Genomic DNA, 16,840 nt, shown 5'->3' with positions numbered 1-16,840 from the left:
GAATTGATATGTTTTATCTTGTGGTACTAGGGATGAAACCCATGGGCATTTTACCTCTGAGCTCCATCCCCAGCCCTATTTTTTTTTAATTATTCTTTATTTTGAAACAGGGTCTTACTAAATTGCGGAGAGCCTCACTAAGTAGCTGAGGCTGTCTGTGAACAGCAATCCTCCTGTCTCAACCTCCCTAATGCTGGGATTAAAAGCATGCGCCACCACACCCAGCTTAAATTGATGTTTTAATGTTTGAGTTTTTTATTATTTTAAAAATATAGTCCCAGCTGGGTGTGGTGGCGCATGCTAGTAATCCCAGTACTTGGGAGACTTGAGATAGGAGGATTGCGCAGGTTCGAAGCCAGCCTCAGCTACTTAGGCTCTCAGCAACTTAGTGAGACCCTGTTTCCAAATAAAATAGAAAATAGTCTGGGAGTGTAGCTCAAAGGTAGAAAGCCTGAGTTTCACCCCCAGCACCACAAAAACACACACACACACATACATACATACATAAAGTCCCAGCATTCGAAGGCTGAGACGGAAGGGTCGCGGTTCGCAGACAGCCTCAGCTACTTAGTGAGACCCTCTGCAACCCAGTGAGACCCTGTTTCAAAATAAAGAACAAAATAGGGCTGGGGGTGTAGTTCAAAGGTAGAATGCCCCTGGGTTCTATCCCTGGTAACACACACACACACACACACACACACACACACACACACACACACACACACACACACATACACAGCCTTGGACAGGAGTGGTGGCCTATAACTATAATCCCAGTACTAGGGTGGCTGAGACAGGAGGATAGCAGGTTTGAGAACAGGTTTAGCAATGTAGGGAGTCCACATTTTTTATTTTTATTTTGAAACAGGGTCAGCCAGGCATGACAGCACATACCTGTAATCCTACTATTTGGGTGGCTGAGATAGGAGGATCATAGGTTCAAAGACAGCCTCAGCAAGTAGTGAGACTCTTATCAGCCTAGCAAGACACTGTTTCAAATTAGGACTGGGGTTATAGCTTGGAGGTAGAATGCCTGGAAGCTCAATCCCCAGTACCAAAAAAAAAAAAGAATTAGGGTCTCGCTAGATTGAATAGAATCTCACCACTTGTTCAGGCTATCCTTGTATCTGTGATTCTTATATCTGTTTCAGCCTCCCAAGTATGGGGATTACAGACATGCACCATTAAACCCAAGTATGGACCCAGTTTTTTTTTTTTTTTTTTGCGGGTCTGGGGATGGAACCCAGGGGCATTCGAACTCTGAGCTATACCCCTGCCCTATTTTTTTATTCCTTTATTTTGAGACAAGGTCTCACTAAGTTGCGGAGGGCCTTGCTAAATAGCTGAGGCTGTCTGCAATCTGTGATCCTCTGGTCTCGGCCTCCCAAATGCTGGGATTACCAGCGTGTGCCACCACACCCGGCTTGGATCCAGTTTTAAACTAAAAATCTCAGAGGTAGAATGCCCCTGGGTTCAAGTGTGTGTGTGTGTGCATGTGAGTGTGGTGTGACTTGCCAGGAGCAGCAATGCACACCTATAATCCCAGTACTTGGGAGGCTAAGACAAGAAGGATAGCAAATTCAAGGCTAGGCTGGGCAACCTAGTAAGACTCTGTCTCAAAATAAAAAATAAAAGGGGTGGGATTCTCAGCCAGCTTCAGCTACTTAGTGAGGTCCTCTGCAACTTAGCAAGATCCTGTTTGAAAATAAAGAATAAAAAATAGGGCTGGGGGGGGTGTAGCTTGGAGGTAGAATGCCCGTTACATCCCCAGTATTTCCAAAGGGGGGGGGGCTAGGAGTATAGCTCAGAGATAGAATTTCCCTGAGTTCAACCCCCAGTACCACAAAAAAAGGGCAAGGGGTGGGAGCTGGGTGTGGCACATACTTGTAATCTCAGTACTTAAGAGACTGAGAAAGGAGGGTCTGCAGCCAGCCCCAACTACTTAGTGAGGCCCTTTGAAACTTAGTAAGACCCTGTTTCAAATAATGCTATATGTTATCTATGCCATGAAGGATAAAAAAGTATAAGGCATAGTTCCTGGCTTTCAAGAGGCTAATTCTACAAATGTATAAAGTAATACCCACTGTCTATTGCTACTTTTTGCTATATAGTGGTAGAATTTAGTAGTTGTAGCAGCAAATGTATGGCCTATGAAATCTAAAATTTTTACTGTTTGGTCCTTAAGAGGAAATGTTTGCCAACTCTTGCTTTATATAAATTATTCTTTAGCAAGGTAGAAGGCAGTCTTTAAAAAAGCACTGAACACAATAAGATTTTATTCTATCTGGCAAAAATTTTAAACTAATTTTCACTATAAGAACTCAGAAAATAGCCAGGCATGGTGGCGCACGCTTGTAATCCCTACGCTTGGAAGGCGGAGACAGGAGGATCACGCAGGTTCAAAGCCAGCCTTGCTGGCTTAAGAGACCCTGTTTCCAAATAAAAATGTAAAAAATAGATCTGGGAGTGTAGCCCGGAGGTAGAAGGGCTTCCAGGAACCCCAGTACCACCAAAAAGAAAGAAAGAAAAAAAAGAATTCAGAAAATAAAAGGTCAACATCTTTTTGTGTGTTTGTGTGTATGGGTCTAGAGATAGAATCCAGGGGCATTCGATCTCTGAACTACACCCCCTGCCCTATTTTTTTTTTTTATTCTTTATTTTGAAACAGGTCTCACTAAGTTGTGGAGGGCCTCACTAAGTAGTTGAGGCTGTCTGTGAACTGTGATCCTCCGGTCTCTGCCACCCAAATGTTGGGATTACAAGCATGTGTCACCACGCCTGGTTAACGTCAACATCTTTTGACCTCACTGATGGTAAAATAAAATTTGTAGAATGATTCTTAACCTGGATATGCCTACTCAGGAGGATATATTAGAATATTTGGAGTATGAAGTGTGATATTTGCTTACCAAAAGAGTACCACTTATAAAAAACTGAGAAAGACTGCTTAATAATCATATTCTCTTTTGCTCAGCTTGTCCATTAACATATAATTCCTCAAAGTCCTGGCCATATATGCCTGACCATTTCCAGAATCAAATTTACCCTAAAGTAGGCGATTCTCTTGATCTGCCATAGTCACATTCCTTAAAATTGCAGCAGATGCTAAATTAGTGAATTCTGAATCATTATCCTTAAGACAAAAAAGAGTTAAGACTCCTGACAGGCTCTAGTCACATTTTCAACCAACCAACTAATACATAACCTCTTTGATGTGCATCTGCTTAAAGACCCTCGATTAAATATATATTGTTAGCCAGACATGGTGGCATACACTTCTAATCCCAGCACTTGGGAGGCTGAGACAGGAGGATCGCACAGGTCCAAAGCCAGCCTCAGCTACTTAGTGAGGCGCTCAGCAACGTAGTGAGACCCTGTTTCCAAATAAAATATAAAAATAGGTCTGGGAGTATAGCCTGGAGGTAGAAAGCCCCCAGGTTCCACGCCCAGTACCACATACACACACACAAATATATATATATATATATATATATATATATGTATTTGATTTACTGACATTATCTCATGACCAATAGCACTGTAACTTGTACCTGGTCAAAATGATCTAACATACATATTTTCTCTCACAACACAGCTTTTTCCCCTCCTCCTCCTGATGATCTAACATACATATTTTCTCACAACATAGCCTTTTATCCTCCTCTTCCTCCTCCTCCTTCTCCTCTTCTTTCTTCATTTGGTGGTTTGGGGATTACCTTGCACAGACTAGGAAAATTTTCTACCTCAACCCCTTTTGCTTATTTATTGAGAAGGGGGTCACTAAATTATCTAGGCTAGCCTCAAATTTGCCATCTTCCTGCCTCAGTCTCCTAAGTAGCTGTGATTACAGATATACACCACTCAGTCTGGCCTCATATCACGGCCTTCTTGTGCTTAAGAATACCAGATAGCACTTCAGCACCATACTTGCGGCCCATTTTAAACTGAAATCAACAAAATCACAAACATACAAAAAAAACCATGACACTAAATAGACTGTGAAAAGGAGCCCCATGTATAATAAGAGCTGGAACAAAAATGCAAAATGCTACTTGTTCAACTTCAGCAGGCTCATAAAACTCAAACTGCTACTCTATGCATGCATATGTCTGGAAATGTCCTCGAAAGAACCTTCAGTATCGATACGGGGATAAAAATAAATTTTGGTGAGTAGGTAAATTCACAAATACAGAATTGGCAAGAAATGAAGATCAACATATAATTATGTGCCACTACTAAGAATCTTCTAAATTAACTATGACCAGTTTTTAAAAATGCTTGTGAGCAATAACAAGTACATGGACATCAAAGGTTATGCCTTTGGAGTGACATTGTCATAGAGAAATGAAATAGACTGTTTGTATGTAGGTATATTCCTCTCCTACCTACTCTAGTACCCTTCACTTAGTTTATTTCTATTTTCAGACTCAGTCTCTAATTGTGTTGATTGGGTTAGGTTCCCCTGGACCACACTTTACCCCGTAAGCTCAATTCCATCACATATTACCCATTTAACTGCCTATTCACACCTTACTCACTGGGTTGTAGTCTCCCTGAGGGATTCTGTTTTATGCTTTTTTTTTCTAGAACCAATAGAAGATTTTTATAATATACTGCTACTCAATGCACTTTTACTGAGTCAAAGAATAATTACAAGGACCTAAAGTAAGATGACTATGATATAAATAGGAAATATTAAATAATAAAGTTTAAACAATAAAAAGTAGAAGTCAAATAATTTGCCAGCCATGTAGATGTGCATCCAGACAAGTAAAACTTTCAGACTGCCTAGTTCTGGATTGAAAAAAGGTGTGTAGCTATGTTACTAATAAAATTATAAAATATAAGATGTTTGAAGGGAAAGGCAAAATCCATTACGAACAGCCTATGGCTCTCTGTTATTTTATTTTTTTGCAGAACTGGAGATTGAAAACAGGGGCATTCTGCCTCTGAGCTATACCCCAGCCCTATTTTTTACTCCTTATTTTGAGACATGATCTCACTAAGTTGTGAAGGGCCTAAGTAGCTGAGGCTGGCCATAGACCTGCAACCTTCCTGTCTCAGCCTCTAAGTACTGGGATTACAAGTGTGTGCCACCACACTCGACTTCTCTGTCATTTTTTTTTATATTTGGGATTGAACCTGGGGGCATTCTAACTCTGAGATATAGCTCCAGCTTTTTTATTTTTGATTTTGAAACAGGTTTTGCTAAGTTGCTGAAGCTGGTCTTAAACCAATGGTCCTCCTGTCTCTGCCTCCCAAATACTAGGATTACATGTGTATGCCACCACACCCAGCTATAACTCTCCAAACAAATCCCCTTCACCTATCCTGGATCTATTTGAAAAATTTTGTGTGACTGTGTTTTAAGTACTATTGTGTTGTAATAACCTGTTTTTCTGAACAACTCCCCCAACTAAAATATAAAATCATACAGAGCAAGGTTTATTGTTCACTCCCTAAAACATAGTACAATATTCAATTTTATTAAATATGGATAAAGATACACGGAAAATAGATATTATGAACTAAAGCTTAGAATGAAATCTTAACTGGAGATAAGAGTTTTTTTAAAAGGGATAATCTATATATAACAAATATTATTAATCCTTAAATGTTAATTTCAAGTGTGAAAAAGGAATGATATTTAGAAAGAACTTTAGAATGACCAGAATTTAAAGATCAAATCAGTTAAGAGAATACAATGAAAACAACTGAGATTAAACCTTTAGCAAATGACCAGGTGAAACAGCCATTCATAGCTTCTTTTTGGCTAACAGTTATCTAATTGTTTTCAGGAATAGAGTAATAAGGAAAGTTGGTACTTCCTCTAGTCCTTGAGAAATGACTCATGGTTGGTTCAAGTCAATCACAACAACCACATTTCCTTTTGCCAGTAACTGGTGCCCAACAAGATGTAAAAGAAATTCTCTGGGGAGTTTTTCCTCCCTAAAAAGAAGAACTCCAGCATTGCCTTCCTGGTTTGGGATGAAAATACAATGCTTGCTTTCTTACAACCTGAAAGTAGGTATCTGTGACACAGTGAGAATGGCAGGATACAAAAATAGCAAGATGCTGGGTTCTTGACAGTATTGCTGCATCTCTCAATCAATCTTGGAACTTAACTCTAAGTAGACTGTTAAGAGATTCTATTACTTGAGCTGGGCATGTGGCGTACGCTTGTAATCCCAATTACTTGGGAGGCTGAGACAGGAGCATTGCAGGTTTGAGGACAGCCTTCAGAAGTCATAAGACTCTTAAAACCTAGTGAGACCCTGTTTCAAAATAAAAATAAAATAGGGCTCAGGGGTGTAGCTAGGAAATAAAATGCCCCTGGATTCAATCCATGGTATCAAAAAAGAAAAAAAAGAGATTCTACTAATTGGAGCTGAAATCATCCTGACATCTCTAGTGTCAAGACCAAAAGGAGGACAGGATTTCATAAAGAATATAAAAAAAGTCAAGGAGGATGATAGAATAATTTTAGTTTTAGTAGTAATCGGTAATCATGGTAAGCACTAAGAAAAAATTAACTACCTGAAAACATTATTCTAAAAACCTAACACATACATTTAATCTCTCACAATAATTCTATGAAGTATAAAGAATGGTAAGCAATAAAAGCAAAAGCCACATTGCAATGAAATGCACAGTAAGAGGAAAATTAGATGAGATAGTAAATTTAAGTATCTAAAAAAAGCCAGGCATGGTGGCACATGCTTGTAATCCCAGTACTTGGGAGGCTGAGACCGGAGGATCCGAGTTTGCGGACTGCCTCAGCTATTTAGTGAGGCCCTTTGCAATTCAGTCAGACCCTCTTTCAAAATAAAGAATAAAAAATAGAGCTGGGACATGACTCAGAGCTAGAATACCCCTGGGTTCCAACCCAAGTATTGCCAAAAAAAAAAAAAAAAAAAAAGAGATGAGTTGTAAGAAGGGACAAAAAAGTTTTAAGATGGTTGAGAGGAAAAAATGATATAAAGGAAGAAGAGATTTTTAAAAACATATTAGACACATAAGAATTGTTTAAGTCATGTCTCAGAGAAGACAAGGCTTAATGCCAAGAAATTTGAAGCTAAAGGTCAGCTCTGAGAGCAAAAGGAAATAAAGAAAAATTTATAAATTTGAAGGCAAAAGGATTAGAAAGACCAAATTTTTAGATACTCTCAATACTTTCTATTTCTTGTGTGTGTGGGGTTACTGGGTATTGAATCTGGAGGCATTCTAGCATTGAGCTGCATCCCAGCCTATTTCATTTTTTTACTTTGAAAAAGGGTCTCACCAGCCAGGCATGTTGCCGCATGCTTGTAATCCCAGCATTCAGAAGGCTGAGAATGGAGGGTTGCGGTTCATGGACAGCCTCAGCTATTTAGTGAGGCCCTTTGCAACTTAGTAAGACCCTGTTTCAAAATAAAGAATAAAAAATAGGGCAGGAAATATAGCTCGGAGGTCGAATGCCTCCAGGTTCCATTCCCAGACCTGCCCAAAAAAAAAAAAAAGGGTCTCACTAAATTTTGTTGGACCTTATTAAGTTGCTGAGGCTGGTTGCAAAATTGATCCTCCTTTCTTAGCCTCACAAGTATTCAGATTACAAGCATGTTCTACCATGTCCAGCCAATCCTCTCAAAAAAATGTATCTACCACCAAGCAGTTGAGAATAAAGTATGATATTTGATATATCAAATATGAATGCTGATGGTTTGGGGCTAGAAATGAAGCTCAGTGGTAGTTTGCCTAGTACACAAAAACCCTGGCTTCAATCCCCAATACTCAAAAAAATATATATATATGCATAAATAAATATAAATATTATATGTTACCTACATAAAAATATATGGAGATGCTTTGGTATAGAAATTATAGGAAGTAGAGAAGAAACAAGTAAAGAATTTTTATGTCTCACTAAGAACACAATTGAATGGATAGTCATTTCTTCACAAATATTTTATTAAGGATATTTCATATGCCAAGGCACCTTTCTAAAAGCTTGAATATAGTAGGAACAAAAATCTGTCTCACAGTCTGAGACAGGAGGATCACAGGCTCAAGAACAACCTCAGCAAGTAGTGAAACCTTGTTTCAAAATATAAATAAAATAGGCCTAGGGGTGTAGTTCAAAGGTATAATGCCTCTAAGGTTCAATCCCCAGTACCACAAAAACTATAAAGAAAAGCTGGGTGTGGTGGCACACACCTGTAATTCCAGTACTTACAAAGAGGATCACAGGTTTGAGGACAATCTCAGCAAGTAGTGAGACTTCAAAAATTAAAAAAAAAAAAAAATAGGGCTGGGGGTATAACTGAGAGGTAGAATGTCCCTTGGTTCAATCCCCAGTACCACCCCCACCTCCACCCCCACCCAAACTATAAAGTAACCTCAGCAATGTAGAGATATTCCTGACAACCTAGCAAGACTGTGTGTGTGTGTGTGTGTGTGTGTGTGTGTATAATTTTGTGTATGTGTGTTAATGAGGATGGAAGGCAGGGGCATTCTACCTCCAAGCTACACCCCCAGCCCTATTTTTTTTTATTCTTTATTTTGAAACAGGGTCTCATGGAGTGGCAAAGGGCCTCACTAAGTAGCTGAAGCTGTCCAAGTCCTCCCAAATGCTGAGATTACAAACATGCACCTCCATGCTCCACTCAAAGAAAACTTTTTTTTAAAAAGGGCTGGTGAGAGCTGGGTGTGGTGGTGCACGCTTGTAATCCCGGCGCTTGGGAGGCTGGGACAGGAGGACTGCACAGGTTTGAAGACAGCCTCAGCTACTTAGTGAGGCTCTCAGCAACTTAGTGAGACCCTGTTTTCAAATAAGGTATAAAATAGGTCTGGGAGTATAGCCCAGAGGTAGAGAAGCCCCTGGGTTCCACCCTCAGTACCACAAAAAAAAAAAAAAAAAAAAAAAAAAAAAAATGCTGGTGAGGGGGAAATTTAGCTCAAAGGTAGAATGTCCCTAGGTTCAATCCCTAGAACTATGGAGGGAAAATATTACCAAACTATCAAGTAGAGCCAGATATGGTGGCTCAAACCTGTGATCTAAGTACTTGGGAGGCTGAAACAGGAAGATCACAGGTTTATCGATGTAGTAATACTCTCAGCAACCTAGTGAGAGCCTGTTTAAAAAATAAAAAACAAGCCGGGCGTGGTGGCACAAGCTTGTAATCCCCGCGCTTGGGAGGCAGAGACAGGAGAATTGCGCTGGCTTAGGAGACCCTGTTTCCAAATAAAAATGTAAAAATAGGTCTGGGAGTGTAGCCCGGAGGTAGAAGGGCTTCCAGGAACCCAAGTACCACTTAAAAAATAAAAAAATAATAATAAACAAGACAGTAATTTCAGTACTTAGGAGGCTGAGACAGGAGGATCGTAAGTTTAAGGATAACCTCAGCAAGTAGTGAGACTCTCATCAACCTAGTGAAATTGTTTCCAAATTAAAATAGGCCTGGAGATGTAGCTCAGAGGTAGAATGCCCCTGGGTTAAAACTCCAGTAGTCCCAAACAAAACTATAAAGTATGTTAAGATTATGGTAGAAGCTAAGAAAAATAAAATAAAAAAGGAAGCTGGGCGTGGTGGCGCATGCTTGTAATCCCAGTGCTTGGGAGGCTGACACAGGAGGATTGTACAGGTTCAAAGCCAGCCTCAGCTACTTAGTGAGGCTCTCAGCAACTTAGTGAGACCCTATTTCCAAATAAAATATAAAATAGGTCTGGGAATGTAGCCCGGAGGTAGAAAGCCTCTGGTTCCACCCCCGGTACCACCAAATAAATAAATAAATAAATAAATAAATAGAAAAGGAAAACAAGGAGTCTAAAATTTTAGATAGAGTGATAAGACAGGCTTTCACAAAGAAAATGACATTTGTCCTACAACCTGAAAGGAAAAAGGGAAAGCCATGAATCTACTGGTAGAAGGAAACACCAACTATAAAAGCCTAAAAACAAGAGATTACTGGTTAACTTTGAGAACTGGAAGTGTCCAGTATTCTGAGGGAAAAATGAAAAGCCATTGGAGAATTTTATGTAGAATGGCAGGATCACTTTGGAGTCTATGTTAAGAAGAGAATGGGGAAGGATGGGGGGTAAAGAATAAAGACCAGTAAGAATGCATTGGAATAATTCAGGTGTTCTGAACTATGATGTAGCAGTGGCGGCAGGTAGTGAGAAGCAGTCGACTTCTGGACATACTTTAAAGATAGTCAATAGGATTTCCTGATGAATCAGATGTGGGATATGAGAGAAATCAATAATGAAACCAAGGTTTTTCAGCTTCAGCAAACTGAGAACAGAATTGCTATTACTAAAATAGAAAAGAGCAGAAGAAGGGAAGTTGGGAGTTCAATATCAGAAATAATAAGTTTAATATGCATGAAAATAATTTATTAGGAATTTGAGTAAGAGTTTGGTACTCACAGAGCAGTCCAAACAGAAGACAAAAATTTGAAAATAGAGATGACCTATAAGACCATCATACTAAAGGAAAGTATTAGAGCTAAAATTAAAAAAAAAAAACTGAATCTTAGGATTTACAAATGTAGTAGTAATAATAACTATTACTAGAAAAGTGGGGTTTCTCCCTCACCCTAAGAGATGAATCTTAATAATAATAATTATTATTATGTGTACTGGGGATTGAACCCAGGGACATTCTACCTCTGAGCTATACCCCCAGACTATCTACCTACCTATCTATTTATTTATTTGTTTGTTTATTTACTTAGTGGTACTGGGGATGAAACCCATGGGGCATTCTACCTCTGAGCTGCATCCCCAGCCTTTTTTTTTTTTTTTTTTTTTTTTTTGCGGGTCTGGGGATAGAACCCAGGAGCATTCGACCTCCAAGCTATACCCCCTACTCTATTTTTTTATTCTTCGAAACAGGGTCTCACTAATTTGCAGAGGGCCTCACGAACCACGATCCTCCAGTCTCAGCCTCCTGAATGCTGGGATTACAAGCATGTGCCACCACACCTGGCTGCCTAGCCCTATTTTTTTATTATTGATTTTAAACAGGGTCTCACTGAGTTGCAAAGGGCCTCACTAAGTAGCTTAGGCAGTCCTTGAACCAGCAATTCTCCTGTCTCAGCCTCCCAAATACTGGGATTAAATGCATGAGCCACCACACCCAGCTGAAGAATGTTAATTATTCAAAACCAAGTATAATACTTAAAAGCTTATGCCTGTAACCAATCTCTGGTATAAGCAGGGTTAATCTGATTCATAGGGCTAAGATAAAGAGAAAAGGAGTGTTTGGTAGAAGAAATTTTCTTTTTCTATTTAACAGCCATGACTGTGTAGCACATGGAATTGTGGCAGTCATTAAGTAGTCATTAGGGAAGCTTAGCCAATAAACTGAGGGTGGCAGAGGGCAAACATGAAAAACACATGTATCCCTCATACACTTTTTTTTGGTGGTACTGGGGTTCCTGGAAACCCTTCTACCTCCGGGCTACACTCCCAGACCTATTTTTTATATTTTTATATGGAAACAGGGTCTCTTAAGCCAGAGAGGGGCTGACTTCGAACCAGCAAGATCCTCCTGTCTCCGCCTCCCAAGCACGGGGATTACAAGCATACGCCACCACGCCCGGCTCTCTCATACACTTCCAAACTCCTAAATTAGCCAGCCTTAGGGTCATTTAGAACATGGTTATTATTGTTTAAGCCATAATAAGGGTTGTTACTTAAGAGTCAAAAGTCTCTAGATACAATCATCCCATTTAATCTTTTCTTATGGTGGTATTGGGGATTGAACCCAGAGGCATTCGACCTCCAAGTTATACCCTCTCCCTGCCCTTATTTTTTGAAATGGTGTCTAGCCAGGCCACTGAGAAGCTAAGCTGCTTAGGCTGTCCTCAAACCTGTGATTCTCTTGTTTCAGCCTTCCCAGTACTGGAGTTACAAGTATGAGCCACCATGCCCAGCTCAGAGTTGAAGATTTTTATTGTTTGAAAAGTCTGGATAAAGACCAGATGCAGGCTGGGGCTTAATAAACTGTAGACTGTTATTAGAAGACTAATGCAAATAACTGAAAGCAAACAAGGAATCTCTGCAAAGATTCATGATTCCATTCAACATTCACTCACTACAACATACTCTATAAGGGTAGGATATTTGTTTATTCTGTTTACTACTATTAATTCCAGCACCTAGCACAACACCAACATTTTCACTAGGTTGTAAAAAACAGTAGGTGCCAAGTATTGGATATAAGAGCTTCTGCTCTTAAAAGTTTACCATTTTAAGGCTCCGGTTAAAATCTCTTGAGTCAGGTGTGGTGGTGCATGCCTATAATCCCAGCACTTGAGAGGTTGAGACAAGTGAATCACAGGTTCAAGGACAGCGTAAGCAAGTGTTGAGACTCTTGTCAACCTAGTCAAACTATTTCAAAATAAAAATAAAATAGGGCTGGGGTGTAGCTAGAGATAGAATGCCCCTGGGTTCTATCCCCAGCACTACAATAAATAAATAAATAAATAATAAAACTCAGGAGCATTCTACCTCCAAGTACATCCCCAGCCCTATTTTTTATTCTTGTTTGTTTGTTTTGTGGTACTGGAGATGGAAACCAGAGGCACTCTACCTCTGAGCTGCACCTCTAGCACTATTTTTTATTCTTTATTTTTGACACCAGGTCTCACTGAATTGCAAAGGGCCAAAGTAGCTGAGGCTGTTAGTGAACCGCGATCCTCTGGTCTCTGTCTCCTGAATGCTGGGATTACAAGCTTGTGCCACCATGTCCGGCTTTTATTGTTTATTTTGAAACAGGGTCTCACTAAGTACCTGAGGCTGTCCGCGAACTGTGATCCTCCCATCTCAGCCTCCCAAATCCTGGGATTGTAAGCATGCACCACCACACCTGGCTTCACTACTTTTACGAAAGATTAAATTGCCCTCTTTTTGTGTTATACTGTGAAAAGAACTCGTGACTTACCAAAAGACACATGGGTCACACTTGAATCTAGATCCTCTGGGATGGAGTCCAGAATCTTTTCCACTACATTGGGCTGCTCCCAGTTTCAAACACTGGTCAAAATGTTGTTCTCTACAATGTTCCAAAGTTACATTTGTATTAACAATTTTGTCTTTTAAAAATACAAATAAAATCCTAGAAACTCAAACAGAAGAGAGAGAAAAGTCATAAAAACCAATCATCCACCTAATTATCAAATATCTTTTTTTTTTTTTTTTTTTGGTGGTACTGGGAAACCCTTCTACCTCCGGGCTACACTCCCATATATATATATATATATACACACACACATACATATATGTGTACATATTTTTTTTTTCCCATTTGGAAACAGGGTCTCTTAAACCAGCAAGGCTAGCTTCAAACCTGCGTGATCCTCCTGTCTCCACCTCCCAAGCATGGGGATTACAAGCGTGTGCCACCACGCCAGGCTCAAATATCTTAACAACATCCTAGAATATCACTTTACTTTGAAGTAGCTCCTAGCCTCTTTATATCTAACCTGAATCTATGACTGTGCACTGGGAAAAGAGTTGATCTGAATAACATGATAGCATAAAGTAATAAGAGCCTTTTGGCTAAACATAGGATATATGTGGTAGGATAAGGTCCGGCAGGAAGGCTACACAATTTTGCCATCTAAATGCCTATTCAAAATCTAATAATAGGCTATTTTTCTCCATTAGCTATAAAGAACTCATCAATATTTCGAACAAGCCTAAGAAATCCAACAGTGAAAAGTTGTGCTAAAAAGTAATTCACTAACCAAATCAGAAGGTAAAAGAAATTAACTAGTACATTTAACAATCCAACTTCTATGAACTTTATTAATCTTTTTTTAACTTTTATTAATCCCGTAGAAGGGGTACTGGGGATTAAACCCAGGGGCATTCTATCTCCAAGCTACACCCCAGTCCTATTTTTCATATCTTTTTTAAAAATTTTGAAACAGGGTCTCACTAAATTTCTGAGGCTGGCTTCAAGCTGTGATTCTCCTGTCTCAGCCTCCCAAGAACTGGGATTACAGGCATGTACCACCATGCCCAGCTCAACTGTATTCTTTTTTTTTTTTTTTTTTTTTTTTTTTGCGGGTCTGGGGATGGAACCCAGGGGCATTTGACCTCCGGGCTACACCCCCTGCCCTATTTTTTATTCTTTATTTTGAAACCGGGTCTCACTGAGTTGCAGAGGGCCTCACTAAGTAGCTGAGGCTGTCCACGAACCGCGATCCTCCAGGTCTCAGCCTCCCGAATGCTGGGATTACAGGCATGTACCACCATGCCAGCTCAACTGTATTCATCTTTTTTACTCTGTTATTTGGCAGATCTAAGTGGCTCTGCTAGATTTCTATGAGCTTTTTCAAAAACACTGATTCTTGCTTCGTCCTGAGAATGAAATATAGAATACCTACCAGAAGTTTATTTTTTAATATTAAAGGAATTAAAATCTAAATAGTTCTAAGAGTATGATTATCAAATATAATTCAGCTGGATACTCAGCCAATCTCACAAAGCACAACAAACCAGTTTTAGATTATTAAGAATATGCCCACTTAAAGAGAATTTATATTGAAAAGGGAATAGACTTAGTTATGAAAGTCATTTTATCAGTTTAATAAAATTAACCTCGAGAAATCAGCAGACTACAAATGGCTTTGAGAAGAGCACATGAACTCAGACCTAATACATAAGTAACTTAAGAAAGTCACCAGCTATAGTTTTCCCACAATTTAGTTGACATTATATCCTGAGTTTTATCAAAACTATTACAATGCCAGGCCTGGTGGTACACGCCTGTAATCCCAGTACTTAAGAGGCTGAGATGAGAGGATTGCAGGTTTGAGGACAGCCTCAGCAACTAGTAAGACTATTAATGATTTAGACTTTTTTTGTTTTGCTTTGTTTTGTTGTGGTACTGGAGATGGAACCCAGGGACTTTCGACCTTTGGGCTATACTCCTAGACCTACTTATTTTATATTTTATTTGGAAACAGGGCCTCACTAAGTAGCTGAGGCTGGCTTCAAACCTGCATGATCCTCTTGTCTCACCTACCAAGTACTGGGATTACAAGCATGCACCATCATACCCAGCTGGTGAAAAACTCTGTTTCAAAAGTAAAAATAAAAATAGGCTTGGAGTATAGCTTGGTGGTAGTACATCTGGGTTCAATTCCCTTCCCAGTTCCACACACAAAAAAACAAATACAGAGAGCATAATTTCAGATAAATGCTATAAATTGCATTTATCTATTTATAAATGCATTATACTAGCATTTATTTATAAATTGCTAGTAATTGCAGTATGGCACAATCAAAGTGATCAGAGCGGTCTAATAGCATCTGAGGTTGAAGCCTGAATGAAGACCAATCGTGTGAAGGTAAGAGCATCCCAGGCAGAGGAGAGAAGTATGAAGTCCTAGAAGCAGGAAGATCTTAAACAAGAGGGACAAATAACTGGAATAGAATAACAGGGAGGAATATTTTAGATACAGTAGCCTGATAAGGGCCCATGGACCATTTTAAGAATTTTCTATGTATGTGTGTGGTACTGGGGATTGAACCCAGGGCCTTGTGCATGCTAAGCAAGCACTCTACTACTGAGATATATCCCCAGCCTTAAGAAACAGGATTTAAAGTGCAATTGGAAATATTCAGGTGAGATGTGGTGTTCTTTCTTTTTCTTTCTTTCTTTTAGTGGTACTGGGGGTGAAACCCAGAGGCTTTCTACCTCCGGGCTATACTCCCAGACCTATTTTTTTATACTTTATTTGGAAACGGGGTCTCACTAAGTTGCTGAGAGCCTCACTAAGTAGCTGAGGCTGGCTTCGAACCTGTGCAATCCTCCTGTCTCAGCCTCCCAAGCGTGGGGATTACAAACGTGCGCCACCACGCCCGGCCTTAGTGTTATCTATTTATTATTTTATTTGTGGAACTAGGGATTGAACCCAAAAAATTCTACCTGAAGTTACATATCCAGCCCTTTTTATGTTTTGAAACAGGGTCTCACCTGGTTGCTGAAAGTCTTGCTAAGTTATTGAGGCTGTACTTAAACCTGTGATTCCCCATCTCAGTCTCCCAGTTACTGGGGTTATACTGGCCTGCACCACCATGTCTGACTGATGTTTTTGTTTTTTTTTTCTAAATCATTAAGCTCTTGTATGAGTAATGAATTGTAATACAATTTAATAAAAACACTCTCAAGCTTCAAAAGTATGTATTCGTCTATAATCTGGAGACTTCGAGACATAGGTGCTTACGTGTGTGTGTGTGTGTGTGTGTGTGTGTGTGTGTGTGTGTCTGTGTGTGTGTTACTGGGGACTGAATCCAGGGCATTCTACCTCCAAGCTACACCCCCAGCCCTATTTTTATTCTTTATTTTGAAACAGGGTCTCATGAAGTTGCAAAGAGCCTAGGTGGCTGAGGCAGACTGCAAACCTGTAATCCTCCTGTCTCAGCCTCCCAAGTAATGGGATTACAGGGTGTGCCATCACACCCAGGTTTGCTTGTTACTTTTTGTGTGTATGTGTGTGGTATTGGAGGTGGGACCCAAGGGCTTTTATACCTCAGGGCTATACTCCCCGACCTATTTTATACTTTATTTGGAAACGGGGTCTCACTAAGTTGCTGAGAGCCTCACTCAGTAGCTGAGGCTGACTTCGAACCTGTGTGATCCTCCTGTCTCAGCCTCCCAAGTGCTGGGATTACCGGCTGTGTGTGACTTTTGAAACCTTGTAATATACGTTTCCATACAAATTTCATAATTCATTTTAAAAAGCAAATTGTAAAGAGGTAAAGGTAGAAGCAAAGAAACCTGCTAGAATACTGCTATAACCAGTATAACTCAGGAGTGAAGTGATGGTAACTTGAACTAGACTGG

Source organism: Muscardinus avellanarius (assembly GCF_963383645.1).
Source record: "Muscardinus avellanarius genome assembly, chromosome: 3".
NCBI classification, from domain to species: Eukaryota; Metazoa; Chordata; class Mammalia; order Rodentia; family Gliridae; genus Muscardinus; species Muscardinus avellanarius.
Note: the sequence above shows the minus strand (reverse complement) of the source record.